Here is a 27,499-nt window from a genome sequence, read left to right on the forward strand (position 1 = left end):
CTATGGCTCTGAGGCGAAGAAATTGAGATCAATACTTGTTTCGGCTGTCTGTTTTGGTTTTTTGGGTTTGCTTTTTTTGTGAAGCGGGGAGGTTTTTACAACATTGTTGTTTTTTATGAGATTTGTACAATAGAAAATAAATGTATGAGAAGTGCAAAAATTATTAATTTAAGTTTTGGATTTCAGTGAGCCGATGGTGGCCATTTTACTGTCTATTTTCACCTAATTAAAGATCTGCATTATATGACGTATCACCTCCTCTGTTCACCCTAAAACATTAAATAAAGGCCAAACTCCTTAGAACTTTAATAAAGGCTCGTATAAGTTTATACTTAAAACAAAGTATATGAGTCGAAATACTCCTTCAAAGGTCAGAGTAATGATTAAAGAAGAATAGATTTTTAATATACTGTTTATAAAAGAAGGCAAATAATTATATGTTTATTTCTTCTTTTTTTTTATCTAGCTGGTATAGATGGGTCTCTGACTTTTCAGTTTGAATCAGTGGAATGGCATCGATTTTTTTCCAACATTTACTAATAAAATGTTAATAAAAAGTGGAAATTCATAAGACTTGAGTTAACCACGGAAATGCAACTACAATATTACTTCAGAATTTCTCACCTTCTCGATACCAACCAGTCACAAAATATAGTTATGTTTTTGTATAGGGGTTGCATATATTTGTCCATAAAATTGTCTAAACTGCTATATATACCGCTGAGAATTTTTATACTTATTTTGATAAATGCCATCCAATCATACTTCCACGATTAGTTGTATATAAATATAATTTTTTACAGAACAATTCTCTTAGCTATTGCTAAATCTGAGTCAAATTTCAATTTTACGCTCAAAAGATATATCGAGATTTAAACATTTGAATTGAATATTTGAAAATCTCAAGATTAAAAAACCAAATAATAAGAAATCTCCACAGCTTGAAACCCTCAGAATTTAAATCGCTTATCTATACCTATCAAATAAAAAAATAAAAAAACATAATTTTTTTAATGAGTATTTCGACTCATATACTTAGTTTGAAGCACATATCTACTTGCATCTTTATTAGAGTTCATATTTTTCTGACGATTTTGGTCTTTATTGGAATATTTTAGGATGGAACAGAAGAGGAAATACTAACAAAGAGCTCTAAACTGACAGGACTCCAGACTGAGAGGACTAGCCATTATAAACATTCACCGAAATATCGAGGTAGACGTCGACCATATAATAAATAGATGTGACGGGAGTGGAAATAGAGAAATAGACTTTTTTTGTAAAATTGGAATTCTGTAATTTAAGCAAAATATATCGAAATTTAAAAAATGGAAAGATATGTTACCCTGTTATGAAATGTAAAATTTTGATTAGTAAATTTTTGAGACTTTGTCAAAGTTGACACTGTTTATTAAAACACTGTTTTTAAAAAGAAACGGTGATTAGTTAATGCTTTACTCCTTATACTTGAAATTCTCGTTTTAAATGTCTTTTATGCATTTCTATCTCTTCGTTTTGTTTTCTTGTTACACCCCTAAAAGAACTAGTATTTAATATTTGGTATATTTTTTACGAATAAACAAGTTGTATCTTTATCCTCATTTCCTACTTTTCATTACTATCAAAGTTATTAAATGATGCCACAAAGTTAGGTGACATTTTTAAAGGGTTTGATCTATACAAATTGTCTCAAAGAGTGCATGACCCCAAAAGAAGTTAAAAAAAAGTTTTTTTTTTAACAATAGAAATTTTTTAACAATAACAATACCATTTTTTTTAACAATAGAAAGTTGAACTCACTCGCTACAGTGGTCAGAAGTGCAAAGGTAAAAAATTATGTAGAAAATGCTAAATATCATATTTTTTTATAGATGGTGAACAGCTTTTTATATTTTTTATGGTGGGGGGGGGCTTTTATAATTTATATTTTAATTTTATCAATATTCTTATGCCATTTTAATTTCAACAGATTTATTAGAACTTAAACCTTCATCATATTTTAGATTAAATTGATGACCATTTCCATTACCTACCTCCGACACATAATTTTTGAGACTCCCTTTAAATTGCGGGTATTTCTTTGTTCGCAAGTTTGGCGAACAACCATATAATGTGCCCCCCACCCTCCTAAAGAGAATCCTCGATCCGCCCCTGCACTGTACTCGGGTTATATTTGAAACTTGTAGACTTTATACCTTATCAGCAATTCTAGACGGATTGACAATCTACAAGTTTGCACTCTATAGCAGGGCTTCTTAAACTATGGGGCGCGACCTCATTTGGGGTCACGTAGCAAAATTATGGGGTCACGAATGATAAAAATACAATTTAACAAAAATGTTTTTAAGTTGTAAAATGATTGTTATATCGTAGATAATATTGTTTTATCGTAGATAAATATATCATAAAATCTTCTGGTTCGGAAAGACTGTTTATACCAGCATTTCTATTCCGATCATTATAATATCTTGTATAAATTTACTATGAATCAGAAGATGTTATAGAAATTTGTAAGAAATGTATATTTAATTTTGTCAATCTCTCAAAACCGAAATAATCCTGATAAACATTATCAACAAAATTTCTAAGTGTTATTTCGAAGAAACTATATAAACATTTCGTGTTATTTTCATTCAGCCATTGTATGATTGTGAACGAAGTGCATTTTATTCCGAATTAGTCAGTTTAACCCTTTCGCGACCGACGGGACCTTACAGTCCCGGCATGTAAAAATCCTTTGGGCGCTTTTTAATTTATTGATGGCACCAGAATTGAACGATGTGCTTCAGGATGCTGTTAAGGTCATAAATTTTATAAAGAACCATGCCCTTAACAGTTGCTTATTTTCAAATATATGTAAGGATACGGATTCCAACTACACCACTTTGTTATTAGATGCAGAAGTAAGATGGTTGTCAAGAGGTCAAAGTTTAGAAAGATTATTGTTATTAAAGGACGAGATCAATATATTTTTAACTGAATGAAAATGTGAATTTGCTGCTTTTTTTCAAAATGACTTCTGGCTATCCAAGCTGTGTTATTTGTCAGATATTTTTGCGAAGTTAAACGATCTTAACTTGTCTCTTCAAGGAAAAAATTGCGATATATTTACTTCAAACGATAAAATTGAAAGTTTTATTAAAAAGATCAGCATTTGGAAAAGTAGGGTCGGAAAAAAATTCGTTCGAAATGTTTTCCAGTGTCGACAATTTTGTAATTGAGAAAATTCATCGTAAAAACTACTGTAGATCACTTAAAAGCGCTAGAAATACAGTTCTGAACATATTTTATATTAAATATTGATTTACAAAAAATATTTTGGATTCGAAAGCCATTTTGGATTGGCTTAAGTGAGATTGATCATCTGCCACTTAAAGCTCAAGAGGAATTTGCTGAGCTTTCGTGTGACTCAAACTTAAAACTACAATTCCAAAAAAAGCCCTTGACTGAATTCTGGATCGGAACTAGAACTTAATTTCCTACAATCACCGATATGGCGTTAAATGTACTTCTGCCATTCAACACCGCATATTTAAGTGAAGTTACTTTCTCAGCTTTAACACACATTAAATCCCAATATCGTGCAGCGATAAAACATGTTGAAGAGGTCTTATGTTCAGCAGTTTCAAACATTACACCAAGATTTGATTTGTTATGCAATAAAAAACAGGCACATCCATCTCATTAAATTTTTAACGTAAACTTTAATTTAATATTTGCCACGCAACTACTTGGATATATTCGAGAGATTTAAGACGGTCAGAAACCACTTTTGTTTTTGAAACTATAATAAAAACATTTCTATAACATTTTGTGCAAATTTCAATTTAAATTTTTATACGTTTCAAAACGAATTCTAAATTTATATATTTTAATATGCATATGTATATTGTTACCTAATAAATATATCATCAAAAAATATTAATTTATTTTTCTTTTATATTTGTTTGGGTCGTTAAGAAACTCGAAATCATAAATTGGGTCGGGAATTACAAAAATCTAAGAAGCCCTGCTCTATAGCATTTGGCTGTGTAAGGGGTGAAATTTTGATTTTTTAAATTTATCACTCTGATCTCTCTCGTTTCTTCAATAAAGCACTAGAATTATAAATTTCTGTTTATACGAGTTCGCTCCCTATACTCTACGATCGCTATTTCGACTTGATCATCCATGGGATAAAAATTAGTGTTTTTGCAAAAAAGAGCTTGAAATCTTCACAATAGTTTCTGGAAATGCTGAATTCAATGCTGCAACTATAATCAAGATCGTACCCTTTTTAAGGGGGTGTTTCTGCCCTGGTTCTTGATTTAAGCAAATTTTCTATGGCTCTTAGGATAATTTTAAAATTAATGAATCTTATACGTTTCGAATCACCATAAAAAGGAAATTATTTTGGTGTATTTATTGTATCAAATTCAGGAAGAGTCGCCTACGAACTTAGAGTCGTAAACTTAGTCGCCTTAAAGTCGTTCTTTACTTACAGTTCTTTACCGGGAGCTGCTTAAAATGTTGAAATGGACAAGCTGTTAAGAGGAAATTCCAAATTCAAATCAGTGAAATTCTTTTTAATTCTTTCAGACAAATGTCAAATATTACATAATTTAACTAATTGTATTTACTTATAAAGCATTTAGATTTGTGTGGCATAGTGATTAAGCATCAAGATGGGTATAAAACAAGGCTATAGCCACCCCCAGCTACAGATTCCCCAAGCACCAATTCCTCAATTATGTGCTAGTTGTAACAGTTTTGAAAGAAAAAAATTCAAGTTACACAAATTTCAAGAATTAGAGTAGCAGGCGTCCCATGAAGGAATCAATTTGCGTATTTGGGAATATTTTGATGTTTTTTTGTTCTAGGTACAAAAGTGACATATCAAAATTCAAATAAAGAAATAAAAGGCAAAGATTCTTTTAAAATGACAAACTTTGGCCTTCACTTGAAATCCGGGTTTAGATTCATTAAAGTTAAGCAGGTTTTGAATGTTTCTGGTTCTGCTGGGTAAGGATAAAAAAAAAGAAAAATTAAATTAAACAGTATTAACAGTTAAATTTAATTTTAAGTTACATTCGAAAATGCAAAATATTTGTGAATGTTTCTACAAAATATTAGAAATTACACAAGTAATAAGATAATTACTTATTAATCAGAAGCCAGTGCGGATTCTGTATCGCTTACTAAGCTATAAATTCCATGAGGATCGCCAAACCTCAAGGTCGCCCCGTAGTGCTGTTAGCCGTATCAGTTTTGGTTAGGAAAACTCATGAAAGGACTCGTCTGATGCCAACGTGAGGCCACACAAGCAGGATTTACCTGTCAGGGATAGAGACAGAGAAAAGAACTTGTGACGGAACTTCCAATTCATATCACAGCTCCGGAGCATCTCCAACCAACCTTGTCTCTTCAGGGTAAATTTGGAACCCTTCAAAATTTTGCGGGTCATCCTTGCACGTGGACTATGCTAATCTAATTTGTTTCCTTTCCAATTTTAGTATATATCGTCTCGAAGGAAGACGCATAGTCTTCTTTCTAGGGCTATAAAAGGAGAAAGATTGATACGGCAAGGACACGTTCTACGGAGGAGGGATGACAGATTGCCCAAAATCGTCCTTGTCGGGCAACCGCCTAGGGCTAAAGGTAAAGCAAGTTACCCCTGAATGGGCTGAGGATGTTGCAAGGAAAAAATTTAGAGAAATGGAAACTTCTTGGGAGGGTGCAAAGAGGAAGGCTTTAAATAAATTGAAGGAGGAGCGTACGTAACTGTGTTTGCCTTAGGCGGCTTTGTGCATCAGTGAGTTGTCAGCAGTAGTAGTACTAACAATACTATAATATATTTTTGATATTTTGTAATGAATACAAAATTTAGTGATTTTTGAAACACCCGATTTGAAATTTTGAAGTCAATCGATTCCCTACTATTTACGCCAAAAAAATAGTCTTAAAATAAAGCAGGCGCTGAATTTGATAGTCCTGCTATATAAAGCTAAAAACAACATTTGAAAACTTTGACTAGCTGACACCCATAAAGTAAACAATGTACATGTATGGATATATGTGTAATTTTTTTCCTACTAGGTGCCAAAGCGCGTGGCACATATTGGGAAAAGTATTCTTCTATAGAATACTAAATACTTTTTTTGACGCAAGAGTTTGAGATTCCAAGTTAACGTGATATTTTGCTCGTAAATAATATAATTACAACTTTATTTTGTCTAGGTCAAGCACATTAAACAGTACCGTTTTCCCCTTTTGTAGGTATTGCCATTTTTTGGAGGGGAGGAGGGGCTGGTGTAGGTAACCTTCTAGTAACCATTATTATCTAAGCACCACAAATTAAATCCTCAAAAAGGCACAACATGGCGCAAAGACCATTTAAAGCTTGGTTACAAGTTCTACAGGAAGTGGTATGGTCAAACTAGGTTTGATCCCCCCCCCTGACCCTCCTAGGAGTCAAAGGAGGGTCTTGCCCAAAAATGTTTCTTCACTCGTATATGTGCAGAGGATTCTTCCTTTCCGGCATAAATTTAAAGATTATGCTAGAACATCAACTATTTTATATAATAGTGACTTTTTAGATTTTCCCTTCGCTGCCTTCGCTGCAGCAGCTGCCTAAGCTGCTGCATAGCTGCTGCATAGCGTACCTATGGGAAGAAGATCTTCGCGCTGTGCAGTGTGGAAATTTTTACTTCTGACAATTTGTAACTATTCCATTTTTAACGTTTTCTCTTTGTACCCAAACCCTCCTAAACGTGATACCCCATTAACTAATTCCTGCTAACATGCTTGGCCACCCTCACCAAAAATTAGTTTGCCTCATTGTAGTTCTGTTCGAAAAAGTGATTTTGCATTTTGTTAAAAAAAGCAATAGCATTTGAAAAAAGAAATTAAGTTTATTTATTACTTAACTGAACGGCTCCGTTTTTGGGTATTGAAGAAAGATAGCCCTCCCGGTAGTTTTAGTACCTTCATAAATTATTTTTGAGTTTTCCGCTGTGAAGATTAATGCTGTTTCTAAATATAGATAAATATTAAGATGAACCATAAATATTGTCAGCGCCATAATGAATAATAAACTGAGGGTAAGTATACCTAAGAACAGGAAATGAGGTAAGACTGAAACAGGCTTAAGCAAAAACACTAGGAAGGAGGTTTGATGCGCAGGACTATTTGTCTATAAAATTGGCTATTTTCCTATCAGTTCCATTAAATAGGCAAGACAGCGAGACTGGAACGAGTAATAAAGGAGAGAACTTTTTGACCATTACAGTTTAGTAGGGTCCTATCACAAATTCATTCATATTTTGAGGGATACTGGGGGGGGGGAGGTAAGGATTGGCTTTATTTTCTTATGCATAACCATTTACTCTCTTTTCTATAAGAAATGTAAATGCATTCTCAACTTGGTGCTGGTGACGTGTAAGGTGTCACAAAGGAACGTAAAGAGTGTTCCAAAACAAAGTATATGAATGAATGAATGAATGACTGTATTTAAAGCCATTTTTCAGGCCGTATACATACATATAAAACAACAAACAAACAAAATTATGTAACAATCAACTTTCGAATAACAAGACCCTTCCGGACAAAATTCGCCACTGCTACTATATTAATTTTTGAAGTCGACTTCAAAGTTCCAAGAAGGGGCTCACGCCCACCCACCCCAAGAAAGCTCCCTCTTAGCTCTTTTAGCCCCTGACACCTGAAAAGAAAATGGTCTAGCCCATAAAGATTTCCGCAAATTGGGCAAGTATACCGCATTTCCGGGTGGCACCTATTTTTCCAAATACTGTGAAGAGGGAGACAGTTTGCTCGCACCTGCATCCAAGACCTCAGAGATTCTTTTGGAATCCCTAATTTAAAATATAGCCCTTCACCATAATTTTCTTTCACCTTATAGTAAGAACTTAAGCTTTCCGACTGGCTAAGGTCACTCCACCATTTCTGAATTTCTTGGTCTTCCAGCCTTGTCTGGATCTCTGACAGAAAGGCTTTTTGATCTGAGATTGGACCCTCTCCTTCATTCCATGCATACGATAGACCTGTGCTGTCCAGTAGTTTTTTGACATGGAAGGGCCATGACGATTTTTGTCCCAGGGTAAGTAATTCATCATATGCTGCTCTGATGAGTCTTGAGGAGGGACATTGCAATATTTTCAGCCAAAACTTAATTAATTGGATCTGTCTATGTTTTCTCATGGAGAAAAGTCCCAAATCTCCCTTGATGAAAAGTGTGTGAGTTGTGGCGTGCAGACCTAGCATTCGTTTATAATATTGTAGCTGTAGAGTTTCTAATGAGTTTGCCCCTTCTAGGCCCCATACTTCCCCTCCATAGTGGAGGATTGGCCTTATTTTTGAGTTGAACACGTTTTTGTGCATCTTTAAGTCACCTATTCCCGTCAGATTACTGTTCCTTAACAGCGTTGCCATTGCTGCTTTTCCTCGATTTGCCATCTTCGAAATGTGATTGCTCCATCTTCCGTTCGATGTTAGATGGAATCCTAAATATATTGCCTGAGACACAACCTTCACAGCTTCACCATTCAAATTAAAACTTTCCTCATCTTTATTTCCTGTTGATTGTCTACGGCAAAAAATCATCACCTCTGTCTTTTTTGTGTTAATTTCCAGTTTCTTTTCCTCTAAATATTCAGCTGTTAAATCTAACAGAGTTTGTAGTTCTGAATTGGATCCGGCGACCAAGGCAATATCATCGGCAAATAATAGTAATGATAATACTTTATTTCCAAGGTGTACAACTGGCGCCCACCTTTTTTCAAGGTATTCGGCAAGATCATTTATAAAAATAGCAAAAAGTTTCGGTGATAGGGTACTACCCTGTTTTACACCTTTTACATTAAAAAAAACTCTAGATATACCGCTTCCTGCTATCTTTACCACATTTCTGGTCAAACAATACATCGAGAGAAGAACCCTTAAAAAGGGTGACGGAATTCCTGTTCCTAAAAGCGTTCTAAACAGAATTATGCGGTCAACATTGTCAAATGCTCTACTTAAATCAAGAAAAGCCACGTACAACTTTCCGTTTCCCTTGCAATACTTACTAATCAATGCATTTAGAACAAACATTCGATCAGATGGTGAGTATCCTTTACGAAAACCGGCTTGCTCTTCTTTCAGAATTTGCCTCTCATCCAGCCATAATTCCAACCTTTTGTTTAAGATTTTGTCCAAAATTTTTCCAAGACAGTTTCCTAAGCTGATTGGTCGGTAATTCTCGCACAAACTTGCATCACCTTTCTTAAATAGGGGGATAACTACAGATATCTTCCAAGGATCAGGCCACTTTTTTTCTTTCATAACCAAGTTATACAACCCCACAAGCAGAGGTAATAAAACTGCTTGTAGTACATTCAAAGCCTTTGCTGGAATTCCATCTGGTCCTGGCGCAGACCCACCTCTAGTTTGTTTTATGGCATCTTCTACTTCTTCCCGCTGGATTTGGCGGCAAAGGTGATAATCTTCTTCCAGTAGGGGGTATTCAGTGTGGTCACAAGAGGGGGTTCCGACTTCTTCTGTCAGTTTTTCGAAATCGGGTGGGGGCTGTTGTGTGCCAGATGCTGTACCTGCTTCTAGTTTCTCAAAGAAGGGGGGCCACTCGTCTTCCTGTGGAATACATTTGGGAGCAGTCATTTTTTTTGATGAAACTCTTTTCCAGAATTCCCGGAGATCATTTGTGTTATAAAAATGTGCAAGTTCATTTTGTTCCCGCCATCGAAGCTCTAGTTTCTTCGTTTTTATCATTAGTTTATATTCTTTTCTTTTACTTCTATACTGTCGGAGCAATTCCAATTTTTCAGTTTCCTTTTTGGATTTTTTAACATATTCTAGCATGTGATTTAATTCTTCTTTTTTCCGTTCACATTCATTGTCGAAGAACGTGCTTTTTTGTTTCCCCTTTTTTTCCATTTTTTCAAGTAAAGGACTCCGTATCAGCTCCGCGAATTTTGAAGAAACTTCATTTACATTTCCCGTATTTTCCTCAATCTCACATGCTAGGGCATTCAACTGTTGAACCATCGGCTCCGAGCAAAAATAATCTTTTATTCGGGTTACATCTTTCTCCACCCACTCACATTGTATTCTTGATTTTACCAACCCAGTGCTACTCATTTCTGTCCCAAAGGTCTGATACTTAAATTTTTCTCTATTCCGCTGATTTTTACTAATATTTGTCGACTGAAAATAAAAAATTAATGGAAAATGGTCAGAACCAGCAAAATGCACTACCTCAAGGCTTAGGGAAATAGGTGCGAGCCTACTGTCCACCAAAACATAATCAATGACACTAAAATTCGTCCCGGAAATGCAAGTAAACTCACCGCGTCCCGCATCATTTCCAAACCTTCCATTTCCAATGACTAGACCAAATTCTCTGCAAATGCCCAACAACCTCCTTCCCCATTGGTTAACTTTTCTTTTCACATCTTGGCTCCTCCTTGGAATTTTGTAGCTCTCTGGAATCCTCAGTGCCGTCAAATCATTTCCTGAAAGAGAAACAAGGGGAATTTCTGGTTCTTCTGACGTATAAGCATTAAAATCACCCATCAAAACAAAAAACTCTTCACTATATTTTCTCTGTAAATATTCCAACTCATTTTCAATCAAAGTCCACGCATCTTCTTTCATATAACTACTATTCTGTGGAGCAACATATATGCAACCCAGGACAATCTTTGATCTATCATGACACTTAAGGTTTAACCAAACAATGTTCTCAGATTTACTTTTTATTCTATGACAAACTTCGAAACTCTGCTTTTTCACAAAAACCACGACTCCGCCGTAAAAACGTGCATTACGGGAAATTTGCCGGTCAGCACGGAAAACTGTGCAATCTTTAACCGACAGATCCTCCGAGGGCGGGGTCCATGTCTCAATTAAACAGGTTACATCACACTTCAGAAAAGACTCATTTAGACACTGTTGTTTTTTACTCATTAGGCCTTGGACGTTCCATGTCATAAACTGAATTTGTTGTACACGGCCTACTTCCTATTCCTCGAAACTGAAAGGGCTCCTTCGTCTATTTCTGAGTGAGCGGCGTGGGGGTTCTCGACCAAGGCCTCGATTTGGTGGGTCACGAGTTACGTTCCGACGATCCTGCCTGTGACGATCTTCGGGGCTGATTATCTCTTCTAAACCTCGTTTACTCGTGGCTCCGCTCATTCCGGGTTTTTTACCGTCTGCCTGGCTAATAGCCTGGTTGTGTGTGAGACTACCGCTACGAATATCCGAGTTTACCTCTGACATTTGATCCCCACCTTCGCTTTCCATTTCCGCGTTTGATCCAGTGTACTCTTGCATTTGAGATTGCGCTAGTTCTTTTGCTTTATTTCTTCCATTATTTCTAATATTTCCTGATTCATGTTCATACGTGAACAATTCACCGTCTACAAATAAACGAAGGCCCCTGAATTTCACCTCACGGTCCTCTTTGATTGCTTTCTGCAAAAGTGGTTTCAGAGCGTTGCGAGCAATTCTCTCGGCCCGTGTATTATCCGGAGCTGGGGAGATACCGCAACTCTGGAAGCGAACTGAGTTTCGCAAAATCAAATCTCGCAAATATTTGGTTGTGAATTTCACTAAAACTGGACGGATTTCTCCTTGTTTTTTAGTGTTCAAGCGGAATGCGTCATTTATGTCCCATCTCCTGATCTCCATCTGTGGCAAACAGCCGGAAATGACCTCACTGATTTCCTCCGCAAGTGATCCCCTAGGTGGGCTTAGGGGTTTAAAATTATAAAAAATCAGGTTTGACTGTTTTGCTTCTTTTTCTAACCACTCTCCGCGCCTCTGCGATTCGTCTATCTTTTATTTTATTTTCTGGATATCCTCCGTGGTTTTCGATTGCGATGCCTCATTATTCTTTATTTGGGAGGATATGGTTTGCAGTTCTTCCGCTATCGACGCGAGCTTAGAAAGGCCCCCAAGCTGGTTTTCTATATTTTTCAGACGCTCTAAAATATCCAGATTTGTTTCCTGTTGAACAGACATTTTCGTTATTTAAAATTAATTGAAATTTACTTATCTCAAATAGGGGCAGGCCCACGCAAGCAGTGGCAATCACTTTGTGGTCAGTGGCCCGATGGGACGTGGGACCTGCCTGGCTTATTTCCCACCGTACTCCGACATCCAACAATCCAAGCCTTCTTTATTGCGTATTTATTTCACTTATTGCGAAACTTCAATAATCACTGACAGTCACTGTATTTCAAATGTAATTTATTCCAAACTTTAATCCTGCTTCAAAATTTTATCGATGCTCACAGGTCAAATGCATTACATTTGTAAATGTAAGTACTCCCTTTTGCTTTGTCAAGAACATTTCTTGCTCAGGTACAATGCTGTGCCCAAAAATTTCTTTCGGAGAGAGGGTATATTTTTTTGAGGGGGGGGGGATTGACAAAAAGACTTGAAAAATACAGATCAAATATTTGTTTATGTGTATTTTTGTTATGTTTTTACAAGAGGGACATTTGTTTGGTGGGGGGGATACTAAAACTCAAGGACACTGTATAAATCCTTTTTGTATTCCTAGCTTGTAGAGCTAAAACAAAGCACATTAAAAAAACTCCATTCTTCTCCACACCCTCAGACACTTCCAAATTCCAATCAATATTCATTTCACACAGAGTATGAGGAAAACTCAACCACATAATCAAAGACTCCAAAGGGGCTTTCACACTGCGTACGTAATTTTTCTATGCTAAGTGGTTCCGCCATGTATAAACTTTTAAAATTGCATAATTCCTTTCCAACAAGGCTAATGTATCAAACAGTTCGTGGTAACACGAACTGTAGTAAGGAGCGACCCGGCTCAATAGTAACTGAAACTCTAACAAAACGGAATTTTGAAACAAATAGTTATATCAAAATAAATAATGACGAAGACCACACACCCTTTCCATAATTAAATAAAAAAAACTAATTTTTTTAGCTGAAAGTAAGGTGCGACATTAAAGCTTGAAACGAACAGAAATTACTCCGTATATGAAATGGGTTGTCCCCTCCGCAATCCCTCGCTCTTTACGCTAAAGCTTTTAATTGATTTAAAAAGTAGAATTGTGGCAAAGAGTCAAACTTTAGCGTAAAGAGCGAGGGATTGCGGAGGGGACAACCCATTTCATATATGGAGTAATTTCTGTTCGTTTTAAGTTTTAATGTCGCTCCATACTTTCAGCTAAAAAAATTAGTTTTTTTTATTTAATTTCTGAACGTTTTTGAATTAATGCATGTTTTGTTTTGGCTCTCCGCTCATAAATTATTAAAATGAAATTTGTATGTTAATTCTTTTTTTTTGGCTAAATGGCTTTCTCTTAGTTTCGATCAGACGATTTTGAGAAATAAGAGGTGGAGAAGGAGGCCTAGTTGCCCTCCAATTTTTCGGTTACTTAAAAAGGTAACTAGAACTTTTAATTTTTAACGAATGTTTTTATTAGTAAAAAATATACGTAACTTAAGAATTAACTTACGTAACAAACTTTCATAACCTTATATTTTTATTATGTATACGAGGGGGTTTGTACCCTCGTTAATACCTCGCTCTTTACACTAAATCGTAAGTTTTGTCCCAATTCTTTAAGATTGACCCCTGAATCAGAAAGGCCGTAGAATAAATAGTTGAAATTACTAAAAATACTTTAGCATAAAGAGCAAGGGATTTATCTCCTCCTAAATACCTCGCTCTTTATGCTAAAGTATTTTTAGGACCCCTCATATGCGTAATAATCTCTGTTCGTTTTAAGTTTCAATGCTACTTCTTCCTTTCATTTGAAAAAACGTTTTCATGTTTATTTTTCATTGTTTTCTTATAGTAATGCTAGAGAATCCTGTGCCCTTTTCATTGAATTTTTCTTCCCCCATGATAGATTCCTCCAAGGAAAGATCCTCCGACATAGCCCCCTCTCCTCAGCCCCACCCCCAAAAAAATAAAATCCCCCTGAAAACGTCTGTACACTTCCTATTAACTATTACTATATGTAAACACTGGTCAAAGTTTGTAACTTGCAGCCCCTCCCCCAGGGATTGTGGGGGAATAAGTCATCCCCAAAGACATAGTTATTATGGTTTTCGACTATGCTGAACAAAATGGCTATCTCAAAATTTTGATCCGTTGACTTTGGGAAAAATATGAGCGTGGGAGGGGGTCTAGATGCCCTCCAATTTTTTTGGTCACTTAAAAAGGGCACTAGAACTTTTCATTTCCGTTAGAATGATCCCTATTGCGACATTCTAGGACCACTTGGTCGATACGATGACCCCTTTGAAAAAAAAAACAAAAAACAATCAAACAAACAAACACGCACCCGTGATTTGTCTTCTGGCAAAAATACAAAATTCACCATTTTTGTAGATAGGAGCTTGAAACTTCTACAGTAGGGTTCTCTGATACGCTGAATCTGATGGTGTCATTTTCGTTAAGATCCTACGACTTTTAGGGGGTGTTTCTTCCTATTTTCAAATTTTCTCAGGCTCGTAACTTTTGATGGGTAAGACTAAACTTGATGAAACTTATATATTTAAAATCAAAATTAAACTGCGATTCTTTTGATGTAGCTATTGATATCAAAATTCAATTTTTTAGAGTTTTGGTTACTATTGAGCCGGGTCGCTCCTTATGTACAGTTCGTTACCACGAACTGTTTGACAACTACAGAAGAGAGAATAATGAGGACTTTTTTCCCAAAACAGTGAACCAACAAAACCTATTTGATTATTTCGGCCCTATATCTAAGGGCCGTCTTCAGCAAAGAAAACAATAAACAATAAAACAGTTACAATAAAAATTTTCGGCTAAAAATCCATTATTTTTTTTGTAAGATAGCCTTGGCATCATTACTTCTTAACGAAAAGTTAAGCCAAGACTGTGTGATAAAAGCTAACATTTTACAAGCTAAAAAGGTTCATTCACTGAACTAACTGTATTTATTAAAAATGGGAATAATTTATTATTGCGATATTTGCCTTCTCTGCAGCTAATCTTGCAGTTCTTTTTGGATTGGGCTTGTTTTTTTTCGTTCCTATTTTTGTTTTATTTTGAATTAGATTATTTTCTGTAATTAATTTTGTGTACATAGGGTTGAGTGTGTATTCACCCAAGTCTCTATTTAGGGATTTATTATTATTTAAGTTTCGCTTGATTTCGATTGCCTCGCGGACAGTTTGTTTGATTCCTAGGTCATTGCTAATTAGAATTGTTTCGTCAAATAGAACATAATGGTTTGGATTTTAAAAAATACGATTACTTAAAGCTGAATCGAAAGATATGGAGTTATTTCTAGATTTTAATGCTTTTTCAATACTTTCTTTGTGTTGCTGTAATCTTGTTCCTAAATTTTGGTGGGTTCGACCAATGTAATAATTTCCACAACTACATTGTATTTGATACACCCCTCTTAGACGAGTAACTGGGGTTTTATCCTTACCAGAATTGAGAATATTCATTATACTTAAATTACAAAATTAAATTGCGAATACAACACGTAAATTGTTTTTTAAACAAACTTTTTTCAGTTTTGAAGTAATTTTCGGAATATAAGGTAGGTAAATCGTGCTTATAGGATTATTCGAATCGTTTTCTGGTGTGGGATTTAAGGCTTTAGAATAATGCTTCTTTAATCTTTGAGCAGTTAAATATAAAAAACAAGTTTTTTAAATGAAAGTAAGGAGCAACATTAAAACTTAAAACGACCAGAAATTACTCCGTATATAAAAGGGGCTTTTCCTCCTCAACGCCCCGCTTTTTACGCTAAAGTTTGACTCTTTCTCTTAGCTCTACATTTTAAAACAGTAAAAAACTTTAGCGTAAAGAGCGGGGTGTTGAGGAGGAAAAGCCCCTTTTATATACGGAGTAATTTCTGTTCGTTTTAAGTATTAATGTTGCTCCTTGCTTTCATTTTAAAAAAAACTTTTTTTTTATTTAATTTCTGAACGTTTTTGAATCAATGCATGTTTTGATTTTGGCTCTCCGCAGAGGAATAATTAAAACGAAATCTGCATATTTATTTTTTTTTGGCTAAATGGCTTTCTCATAGTTTTGACCGAATGATTTTGAGAACAAAAGGAGCGGGGAGGAAGCCTAGTTGCCCTCCGATTTTTTTGTTACTTAAAAAGGCAACTAGAACTTTTAATTTTTTACGAATGTTTTTATTAGTAAAAGATATACGTAACTTATAAATTAGCTTACCTACCGGACTTTTGTATTCTCATGTTTTTATTACATATATGAGGGGGTTCACCCCCTCGTCAGTACCTTTCTCTTTACACTAAAGCTTAAATTTTGTCCCAATTCATTCAGATTGACCCCTGAATCACAAAAGCCGTAGAATAAATAGTTGAAATTACTAAAAATACTATAGCGTAAAGAGCGAGGTATTAGGAGGAGGTGAGCCCTTCCAAAGCGTAATAATTTCTTTTCGTTTTAAGTTTTAACGCTGCTCCTTACTTCTAGTTGAAAAAACTTTTTCATATTTATTTTTTCATTGTTTTTTTTTTAATAATGCTAGAAAATCCTTCACTCCCTTCATGGAAATTTTTTTCCCCCATCACAACTTCCTCGATGGAATGGTTCCACCAACATATCCCCCTCTTCTCAACCCCTCCCCCAACCTAAAAAAATCCCCGTGAAAACGTCTGTATACTTCCCAATACCCATTACTATATGTAAGCAATGGTCAAAGTTTGTAACTTGTAGCCCCTCCCATGGGGACTGTGGGGGAGTAAGTCGTCCCCGAATACATATTAATAAGGTTTTTAAACTACGTTGAATAAAATGTTTATCTCAGAATTTTTATCTGCTGACTTTGGGAAAATAATTAGCGTGGGAGGGGGCCTAGGTGCCCTCCAGTTCTTTTGGTCACTTGAAAAGGGCACTAGAACTTTTCCGTTAGAATGAGCCCTCTCGCAACATTCTAGAACTACTGGGTCGATACGATCACCTCTGGGGGAAAAAATAAACAAACAAACAAATAAACACGCATCCGTGATCTGCCTTCTGGCTAAAAATACAAAATTCCACATTTTTTTTAGATAGGAGCTTGAAACTTCTATAATAGGGTTTTCTGATACGCTGAATTCTGATAGTGTGGTTTTTCGCAGTGTGAATAAACTTGATTTTACGGTTTACAGAAAACCTAAGCATAATAATAGATACCTTCACTTCAAATCTAACCATCCTCCATAGATTAAAAGAGGTGTGGTAATATCTCTTTTGGATAGAGCACTTAATATCTGTTCAGAAACATATATTAAAAAAGAATTAGATTTTATTACAGACATACTTTTCGGCAACGGGTACCCAATTTCTCTCATAAACACTGTTATTGCTCAAAGATTAAAGAAGCATTCTTCTAAAGCCTGAAATTCCACACCAGAAAACGTTTCAAATAATCCCACAAGCACGATTTACCTACCTTATATTCCGTAAATTACTTCAAAACTAAAAAAAAATTGTTTAAAAACAATTTACGTGTTGTATTCATGAGTAATTTAAGTATAGTGAATCTTCTCAACTCTGGTAAGGATAAAACCCCAGTCACTCGTCTAATAGGGGTGTATCAAATAACATGTAGTTGTGGAAATTATTACATTGGTCGAGCCCACCAAAATTTAGGAACAAGATTACAGCAACACAAAGAAAGTATTGAAAAAGCATTAAAATCTAGAAATAACTCCACATCTTTCGATTCAGCTTTAAGTAATCATATTTTTTAAAATCCAAACCATTATGTTCTATTTGACGAAATAATTCTAATTAGCAATGACCTAGGAACCAAACAAACTGTCCACGAGGCAATCGAAATCAAACGAAATATAAATAATAATACATCCCTAAATAGAGACTTGGGTGAATACACAATCAACCCATGTACACAAAATTAATTACAGAAGATAATCTAATTCAAAATAAAACAAAAACAGGAACGAATAAAAACAAGCCCAATCCTAAAATAACTACAAGATTAGCTGCAGAGAAGGCAAATATCACAATAAGAAATTATTCCAATTTTTAATAAATACAGTTAGTTCAATGAATGAACCTTTTTAGCTTGTAAAATGTTAGCTTTTATCATACAGTCTTGGCTGAACTTTTCGTTAAGAAGTAATGATCTGTAGGCTATCTTATAAAAAAATAAAAATGGATTTTTAACCGAAAACTTTTATTGTAAGTGTTTTATTGTTTATTATTTTCTTTGCTGAAGACGGCCCTAGATATAGGGCCGAAATATTCAAATAGGTTTTGTTGGTTCACTGTCTTAAAACACCAAAAACAAGAAGAACAACAGGGAATTTTTCAAGGTAGTGGGAAACAAATTAGAATGAATATTTCGGCCCTATGTCCAAGGGCCGTCCTCAGTAAGACAAATAAGAAAAAACAACTTACGATGGGATAAAATCTATAAAACTAAAATAAATAATTTTTCAAAACAGTCCCAGCATCCTTACCTCAGCGAAGTTCAACCAGGGCTGAAAAATAAATTGTTATGAAACGAGGCAATTCAATGAAATGAAAGAAAATGATTTAAAAACAGGTTTTTAATGCCAGCCTAGCTTTTTTCGCTGCTGATTTTTAAATATTTTGTAAGGTCATTTTTAATTAAATTTGTGTATAAAGTATTCAGTGAATATTCTCCTAAATCTCTATTTAAGGAAATATTATTATTAATCTTAAGTCTGATTTCAATTGCTTCTTGAACTACTTGCTTTATGCCTAGATCATTGCTAATAATGGCGGATTCTTCAAAAAGTATTTTGTGGCTGGGATTTTCGAAAACATGGTTACTTAAAGCGGAATCAAAAGATTGAATCTTCTGTTTCTTTAAACCAACCCAGGCTATAAATTTAAATTAGTTGCATTGTCACAACGACGGTAATGAACTTCAATGAAGTTCACTTTTTGACTTACATACTTTAGATCTGAAGTTGACATTGTAAAAATTCAAGGGAGAAAGCACACAAAACTTTTGTCCTAATGTCCCAGTTCTGGGCCTCAAAACACTCCGTTAGTATGTCTTTCAATTCACTTGTTAAATTAGTTGCATTGCCACAACGACAGCAATGAGCTCCAATGAAGTTCAAATTTTGACTTACAACCTTTATAATCAGAAGTTGACACTGTAAAAATTCAAGTGAGAAAGCACACCAGTTCTGGGCCTCAGAACACCCCGTTAGTATGTCTATCTGTTCACTTGTACGACCACTCCAAACATTTGCAAGACCAAACCAGGCTGTAAACTTAAATTAGTCGCATTGCTGCAGTGACAGAAATGAGCTTCAATAAAGTTCATATTTTTGACTTACAACCTTTAGATATGAAATTGTAAATATATAAATAAACTTTTAATTTAATATTGAGCAACGAAAAATTATAATTCATAACCATAACCCAAGTCGAAATAAACAATACATACGTAGACATTATGTTGAAACAATGAAAATCAAAGGAGCTGTCCGGAATAAAAAGACATTAATTCTAAATCTTTATTGTAGTTTTATAACAAATCATTTGATTTTAACCATATAAAATAAACTTTCTACTTGTGCATGTCTTTCTGAGATTTTAATAGACAATTTAAGCAATAGCAATTATTACAAGATTATAATCATAACAGCTATAACAAAAATTATAATAACAACAATTAAACGATAAACGATTCAGAGTATCAAGTTCAGTGATAATGAAATTGGATTAATTTAACTGGGTAATTGGAATCTTACGCGGGCGTAGAAATCTAAATAAGTAGAAAGAATCAGGAGTTCATTTTTTAATGAAAAGACATCTATATTCAATTATGTGGTTTTTCGTAATAGCGAGCGCAAATTGAAAAATGGGAAACGCGAAGAGAAAATCTGCCAAAAAAAATAAGCTAAAAACACATGGGACCACAGGGGACCTAAGGAGGCATAAACTTTCCTCTGTTGCCTTTGGAAATCATTTTAACGTTTAAATTTTTGCGAACTGAAAATATTTAATCTAAAATTTAACTTTTAAAATGTAACTAAATAGTTTGGCTTATTTATTTTTTTTGCTTTATTTGGCTTTATTGACGAAAATATGCCACTACTCTAAAATATTTCAGAATTTTTGAAAAAAAATTATATCTTTGATTGAACTAGGTCTATGAATAGATCTAAGTTTGGTCCAAGGGGTAAAACGTGCTTGGATATGATGTCCTTGGTACTTAAACTATGACAGCTAGAAAAGCAGAAAAAAAAATACGAAACTCTTTTAAGACCATTGGCGTTGCCTTGCCATAAAAACAAAATACTAAGGGTCTGAGGTTTAACCCTCCCCAAGACAAAATATAGGCAATTCAATCAAAGCCTGTAAAGTATGCATTTCCTGCATAGAAATAATACGAAATTGTTGACTAGCATGCACTTTTTTTTAAACCATTTTGGACAACAAATTTGTTTTGGTAGGAGAGAAGAAAGCGGCGTAAAACGAAAGCAGATTGTATTTCATAGTTTTTTAAATCCACTGTAAAGTGGATAGTATGTTTAAACCTAAATGTTTTAAAATTTTTAATTAAAACGTTTTTAGTTAAATGTTAAATGGACCAACACAGCGGTTCAAAGTAAAAAGACATTAGTAGCCGCTTCTTATATTTTTTAAAATGAATTTAAACGATCGGAATCTTATAAAAATATATAAAAGTATAATTTCTCAATAGCATTTTGATATTATTCAATAGGGCTTTTCCTCCCCCAGGGATTTTGCAGAAATGAACGATTTACTGGATTAAGCGCAAGAAATAAAGGATTGAGAAACAATGAAAACATAAGAACTAAAGAAGCCAGGAAAATTAAAAGCAAAGTAAACTGGGAAGTGAAGGACCAGTTGGAGTAAAAAGATCAGTTTCCCCAAGATTGTTTCTAGGAAATAATTGTGTTTTTATTTAACAGAGCCTACTAAGCTACTTCCTTCACACCACCAGCACTAGGCTTGAAAATATATTTTATTATAATATATAATTTATTATAATATAATATTATATAATATATGAAAATATATTTTATTTATTATCAGATATTTACTATAGAAAAATTTGATTATAAATCTAAATTCTAATGCATCCTTAGAATTATATGTTGGTGAAAATAACCTCTAAATAAACTTCAAACTTCAAAAGTGAAAATAACGTCATATAAAAACACCAGCAAACCAAATATTTGAATTCTACCTGGTGCCGGGAATTTAGGAATAAAAAAATAAAAACAACTCAAAAAGGTATTCTTATATTAATATTACATGATTAAATTAGTATAATTAATTTTTGTAAAATTGTATTAAGTTCGTGTTATTTACGTTTATAAATTAATCAGACTATTTAATCTGCTTCCAAGATCTCGTCATCTACCGATGGTTTTATCTTGAAAGACAATATTTTTTTTAACATGATAAAACACTTCCTTCGAAGAAACCTTTCTTTGTAAGAACTCGTGAGCCCTATAAACCTTGAATCTCCCCGAGATGAAAGCATAAGCATTCCTAGGATTTATATCTATGTTTTTTAACAATTGTTTTAATAACATAGTAAAATAACAGCTTGAGAAAAAAATCTTCTCCTCAAGGCCATGGGATCGTGAACCACTAAAACTAGCAATCAAATCATGAGTATTTAAGCTCAGTACTGAATTTCTCATAAAGTTAATTTTATTTTGAACATGATAAAATACCTGCTTCAAATAAAGCCCTCTATCTGAGACCAATGAAAACTATGACCCTTAGGTTTTTCCAAGGTCTCCGTAGAATGTCTTCTCCATAGAATGTCAATTCTCCATAGAAATGTCATAGAATTCTCATGTCGTGTCAATAGTCCATAGAATTCTCAATAGAAATGTCAATTCTCCATAGAATGTCTATGGACATTCTATGCAATCCCATAGCTTTTTAACAGTTATATTTTTGAATTATGCTAAAATACAAGCCTCGATGGGAATCTTTTCTCACGGACCCGTATGTCTTAAAACTAGAAATAAAATCATAAGTGTCTTAACAACCTGTGAATTGATTTTTTTCTTAGTATCAGTACTCAAACTAATTCGTACAAGTATCTAGTCCTGCTAAGTGATAGCCGTACTTACTTAAGATATACATTTTTATTGTCTAAACTTATATACTTTTTCATTCCTTTCATAGTTCAATCCCAAAGTAAAACAGTTCAGAATAGGGATGAAACCTTTTAATTGACAGTGAACAGATATAAAGATATTTAACTGGATATTTCGAACACATATACAGTGTCCATCATAAGCAGTAAAACTCCATCATCAGAGTTTTACTGCTGATGATGAACACTGTATATGTGTTCGAAATATCCAGTTAAATAATTTTATATCTGTTCACTGTCAATTAAAAGCTTCCATCCTTATTTTGAGCTGTTTTACTTTCTTCGTGGAAAGGCAGTGTGGTCTTCGAAGTTATTTAGTTCAATCCAAATCACTTTCGTTCCATAAAATGCTAAAATTAGCTTCTTAAAACCTGATCATATAAATAATTCTTACAGCCCAAATTTGGTAATGAAAATGTATTAAATTAATTGACTTTTTTTCTCTCTGCGTCTCATCAAAATCAGCTCGTGATTATAACGTTAAAGATCCGTACATTGCACTCTTTCTCGCTACAGTATTAACTGTCTGTCAGACTGGTTATGGTATAGGCAGCCTCTAGAATTCCAGTTTAGTTGCTTAGAAAACTGTCGCATCATTTCATAGCTTAACACGACAGCTAATATGTTTTTTGCACCCATGGTTGCCACCTGAGTTAAAATAACGGAAGTAGTTAAGGCGTTTTCTCATAAACAATGTCAAAGAAGTTTTAATAGCCATCACATTCATTTTTGTTAGCCATATAGCAAAAGCAAATTTTAGATCCTTGGATAAAACATTTACTTGGCCAACAGACCCGTGGTGTTTCTTGAATTCCATCCCATAAATTATTAAGATCATGGGGGAGGGGGAATCTAGCAATCCAACAAATCTGAGTGAGGTGACTCCAGGGAATCCTTGCACCCCTAATACTGTTCAAATCAAGCTACCTAGATGATAAACCGAGCTTCTGGGTAGCCCCGAAGTAAGCAGCATCCAAATTTGACATGGTGGTCGCATCCAATGTTAGGTTACAGATTATATTGTAGCGTTGGAGGAAAAGATAAGGGTTTCCTATATCCTTGGAAAGATATTTTAAAAAACTTAATTAAATGATGCATATATTAAGAAAAATTTTCAGATCTTTAGATAAAAATATACTTGGCTAGCAAAGCCGTGACGTTTCTTGAATTCCATCCCATGGATAATCAAGATGACGTGGGGATGAAGAATGTAGCCACCAAAAAGATCTGGGTAGGACGACTCCAGGTTATCTTTAGGCACCTAACAATATTGAAATTGAGCTACAAAGTCAAAAAACTGAGCTGCTCGTAAGCCCTGAGGAAAGCAGGATCTGAATTATATGTTATCACACGGTACAGAAGAAGCCGCAGGGTTAGAGGGAAAATAAAGATTTTTCTACAGCAATATTTAGAATCAAATGATGGATAATGCGCTACAATTTCATGATGTGCTTCAGTTACGATAACCACCGCATTGAATATCTTACTAATTCCATGTTGTAGTAAAAGAAAATTTATGTAGTAAAAGAAGATTAGAGAATCTTCTCTAAAAAACAGAACAACACTATCTTACGTTATTTAGTAAATGTTTGAGGTAATTATAAAAATCATTTTAAATCATGATGGTTTTTTATTGTATTTGTTTTTTTGCCTTTGCTTGGGCTAAAATAAAACGACCACTTATGGAAAAAGAGCACAAAGAAATCGTATATTTTCCAACACTAGTAAAAAAAAAAAAAAAAAAAAAAATCGCTTTCAAAATGTCCCTGAATTTAGCGAAGCTTCAACCTTTAAATTAAATAAAAATAAATAAAATTAAGATTAAATTTAAGATTAAGATAAAATTTAAATAAGATTAAATTAAATAAATTTAAAGAAATGAAAACTGTAATTATCCTAAATTTAAACCTATCTTGAATTTTTATAGTTTTGCTGGGTGATGGTGCACTGTTATAAATATAAAATATAAATATAGGTATTAATTTTTTAAATTTGTTTATTCAAATATAAATTCTTAAATGAGCAGATTTAGCCTTTAAGAAATAATTATACGGATATAACTGAAAAATACGAATTGGTTATTACCCTACTTTGCATTCGAGAGTTATCTGAGCTTTAAAAGGTTCTATTAACAACTGTTGTTGGGATTCAAAGCTATTAATAGGCGAAAGAGTCAAAAATGAGGAAGAATTTTCCAGAGTGACATGTGATACGCCAACAAACTAAATTGAACAGTGCAAAAAGCTATTTTGACTTAATACTTGGGTTGGCTCACGAGAAGAAAAATATACAAGCAAAAGAACTAAATCCTTTTTAGTTTTACTCTGTACTATCCGATATTTGCCCAGTTCAGTGGCAGATCAGTAGACCAAAATGTAGAGAAGGGGCTAGTCAAGGAAGGAGTTTGTAACTATGATTTTACGATTTTTTGGTTCAACCGTTTCCTGGGTTTAACCGAACTGTTTAAGTGTTAGCAAAACTCTGGATTATTAAACTGTACAAAGAAGAGAAGTTCAGCCCCTTAATAATGACATTTTAAACAAATAACGGAAAAACTTGCACAAATTAAAACTACAAACATGACTAAAGGGGAGTATTACCCCACTCCCACGCCACTTGGATCTGAAATGGCATTAGAATTGATAGTTTCTGTTGCTGCTAAAAAAGATAACCCAAATATTCTCCCTCCTTGGATGCAAAAATTGTTTAACATAGAAAACTGTTTGATAAGTTGATGACCAAAAACATAATTTTTGTAGTTGATCCCCTCCCCAAAAGGAAAAAAAGTGGTGGTAACTTCCCTCCCCTTAGGTCCTGGGGAAATCTCTTCTTGTCATCAATAAAGAAAAAATTCTATAAAATAAGTTTTTCAAAGAAAAGTAAAAAAAACTCCATTAAAACAAAAATTAGTAAAAATAAAAACAAATAATCTACCAAGCGTATAACTACCACAAATCAGCATCAATAAATAACTGGATCACTAAACGAAAATAAATGACAATTTACAACCGAGTCAAACTCAAAACGAGCTGAAAAAGAAATGAGTAGAGTTTACAACCCCTACACATTTTCAAGGACAGAACATAATTTGCAAACGTCTGAAAAAAAATAGAAATGAATGGGCATATATGCTTATATCTATTCCATAAAATATTAATAAGTTTGATTTATCAAACTTATAAAAGTGAAAATATTTAATTTTTTTCAGTAAAGGGCAAATTATGTTCTGGCTTTCAGAAGGCATAGGGCTTTTGAGCACTACTCATGTTAATTTATACCCCATTTGAATTGGACTTGATTATTTATTTTAATTTCTGCTTGTTTTGTGTTGATTGATGATGATTTTTGGGATCTTTACGCTTGGTAGATTATTTGTTTCTATTTTTAGTTATTTTTAAGGCACTTGGTATTAACCAAGTGACATATAGCAGTCGCCAATTCTGTCGGTCTGTCTGTCTGTCGGTCTGTCCCGGTTTTGCTACTTTAGGCACTTCCAGGTAAGCTAGGACGATGAAATTTGGCAAGCGTATCAGGGACCGGACCAGATTAAATTAGAAATAGTCGTTTTCCCGATTTGACCATCTGGGGGGGAGTGGGGGCCCGGTTAATTCGCAAAAAATAGAAAAAATGAAGTATTTTTAACTTATCAGCGGGTATTTGGATCTTAATGAAATTTAATGTTTGGAATGATATTGTGTCTTAGAGCTCTTATTTTTAATCCCGACCGGATCTGATGACATTGGGGGGAGTTGGAGGGGGAAAACCTAAAGTCCCGGTTTTGCTACTTTAGGCACTTCCAGGTAAGCTAGGACGATGAAATTTGGCAAGCGTATCAGGGACCGGACCAGATTAAATTAGAAATAGTCTTTTTCCCGATTTGACCATCTGGGGGGGGGGGGAGAAGGGGCCGGTTAATTCGGAAAAATAGAAAAAATGAAGTATTTTTAACTTATGAGCGGGTGATTGGATCTTAATGAAATTTGATGTTTGGAATGATATTGTGTCTCAGAGCTCTTATTTTAAATCCCGACTGGGTCTGATGAGATTGGGGGGAGTTGGAGGGGGGAAACCTAAAATCTTGGAAAACACTTAGAGTAGAGGGATCGGGATGAAACTTGATGGGAAAAATAAGCGCAAGTCCCAGATACATGATTGACATAATCGGAACTTATTTGCTCTCTTTGGGGTAGTTGGGAGGGGGGGAGTAAGTCTTAAAAATTAGAAAAATGAGGTATTTTCAACTTACGAACGGGTGATCGGATCTCAATGAAATTTGATGTTTAGAAGGATATCGTGTCTTAGAGCTCTTATTTTAAATCCCGACCGGATCTGGTGATGGGGGCGGGGAGTTGGGAGGGGGAAACCTAAAACTTGGAAAACACTTAGAGTGGAGGGATCGGGATGAAACATGGTGGGAAAAATAAACACAAGTCCTAGATAGATGATTGACATAAACGGAACGGATCCGCTCTCTTTTGGGTAGTTGGGGGGGGGGTTAATTCTGAAAAATTAGAAAAAATGAGGTATTTTTAACTTACGAATGGGTGATTGGATCTCCATGAAATTTGATTTTTAGAAGGATATCGTGGCTCAAAGCTCTTATTTTAAATCCTGACCGGATCTGGTGACATTGGGGGAAGTTTGGGGTGGGGAGACCTAAAATGATGGGAAACCCTTAGATTGGAAGGATTGGGATGAAACTTGGTTGGAAAAATAAGCAAAAGTCTTGCATACGTAATTTACATAATTGGAACGGATCCGCTCAATTGCGGGGGGGGGGGGGTAATTCTGAAAAATAAGAAAAATAACGTATTTTTAACTTACGAAGGAGTGATCGGATCTTCATGAAACTTCATATTTAGAAGGACCTCGTAACTCTGATATCTTATTTTAAATCTCAACCGGATCAAACGTAATTGGGGGGGGGGGGCAGTTGGGGGGACCGGAAATCTTAGAAAATACTTAAAGCGGTGAGATCAGGATGAAACTGGATGGGAAGAATAGAAACCTGTCTAAGATACGTGACTGACATAACTGGACCGGATCTGCTCTCTTTGGTGGAATTGGGAGGGGGGAGGTAATTTTGAAAATTGAGGTATTTGTAACTTACGAAAGGGTGACCAGATCTTAATGAAATTTGATATTTAGAAGGATCTTGTGCTATAAAGTTTAACTTTAGGTTCTGACCTTCTCACAAGTGCCAAATGAGCTCTTGGCTCTTCCGACCTCGTCCAAATGAGCTCTTGGCTCTTCCGACCTCGTACCATATGAGCTCTCGGCTCTTCCGACCTCGTCACAAGTGCCATATGAGCTCTTAGCTCTTGTTTTTAATGGTGTTCTTTACTTTTCTTCAAAAAACTTATTTT

The 27,499-nt window shown here is 34.6% G+C and overlaps 1 protein-coding gene and 1 non-coding gene across 3 annotated transcripts in view; one reads left to right on the plus strand and one right to left on the minus strand.

The window, feature by feature from the left end:
* The window catches only part of LOC136040220 (uncharacterized), a 121,502-nt gene that overhangs the window by 71,419 nt on the left and 22,584 nt on the right, over positions 1–27,499 (plus strand). The window lies entirely within an intron of this gene.
* On the minus strand, positions 5,409–5,515 carry LOC136040469 (U6 spliceosomal RNA). Its single transcript, XR_010620753.1, has one exon. It is a non-coding gene; the product is annotated as a U6 spliceosomal RNA (small nuclear RNA).

The sequence above is a fragment of the Artemia franciscana genome, chromosome 20, assembly GCF_032884065.1.
Source record: "Artemia franciscana chromosome 20, ASM3288406v1, whole genome shotgun sequence".
NCBI classification, from domain to species: domain Eukaryota; kingdom Metazoa; phylum Arthropoda; class Branchiopoda; order Anostraca; family Artemiidae; genus Artemia; species Artemia franciscana.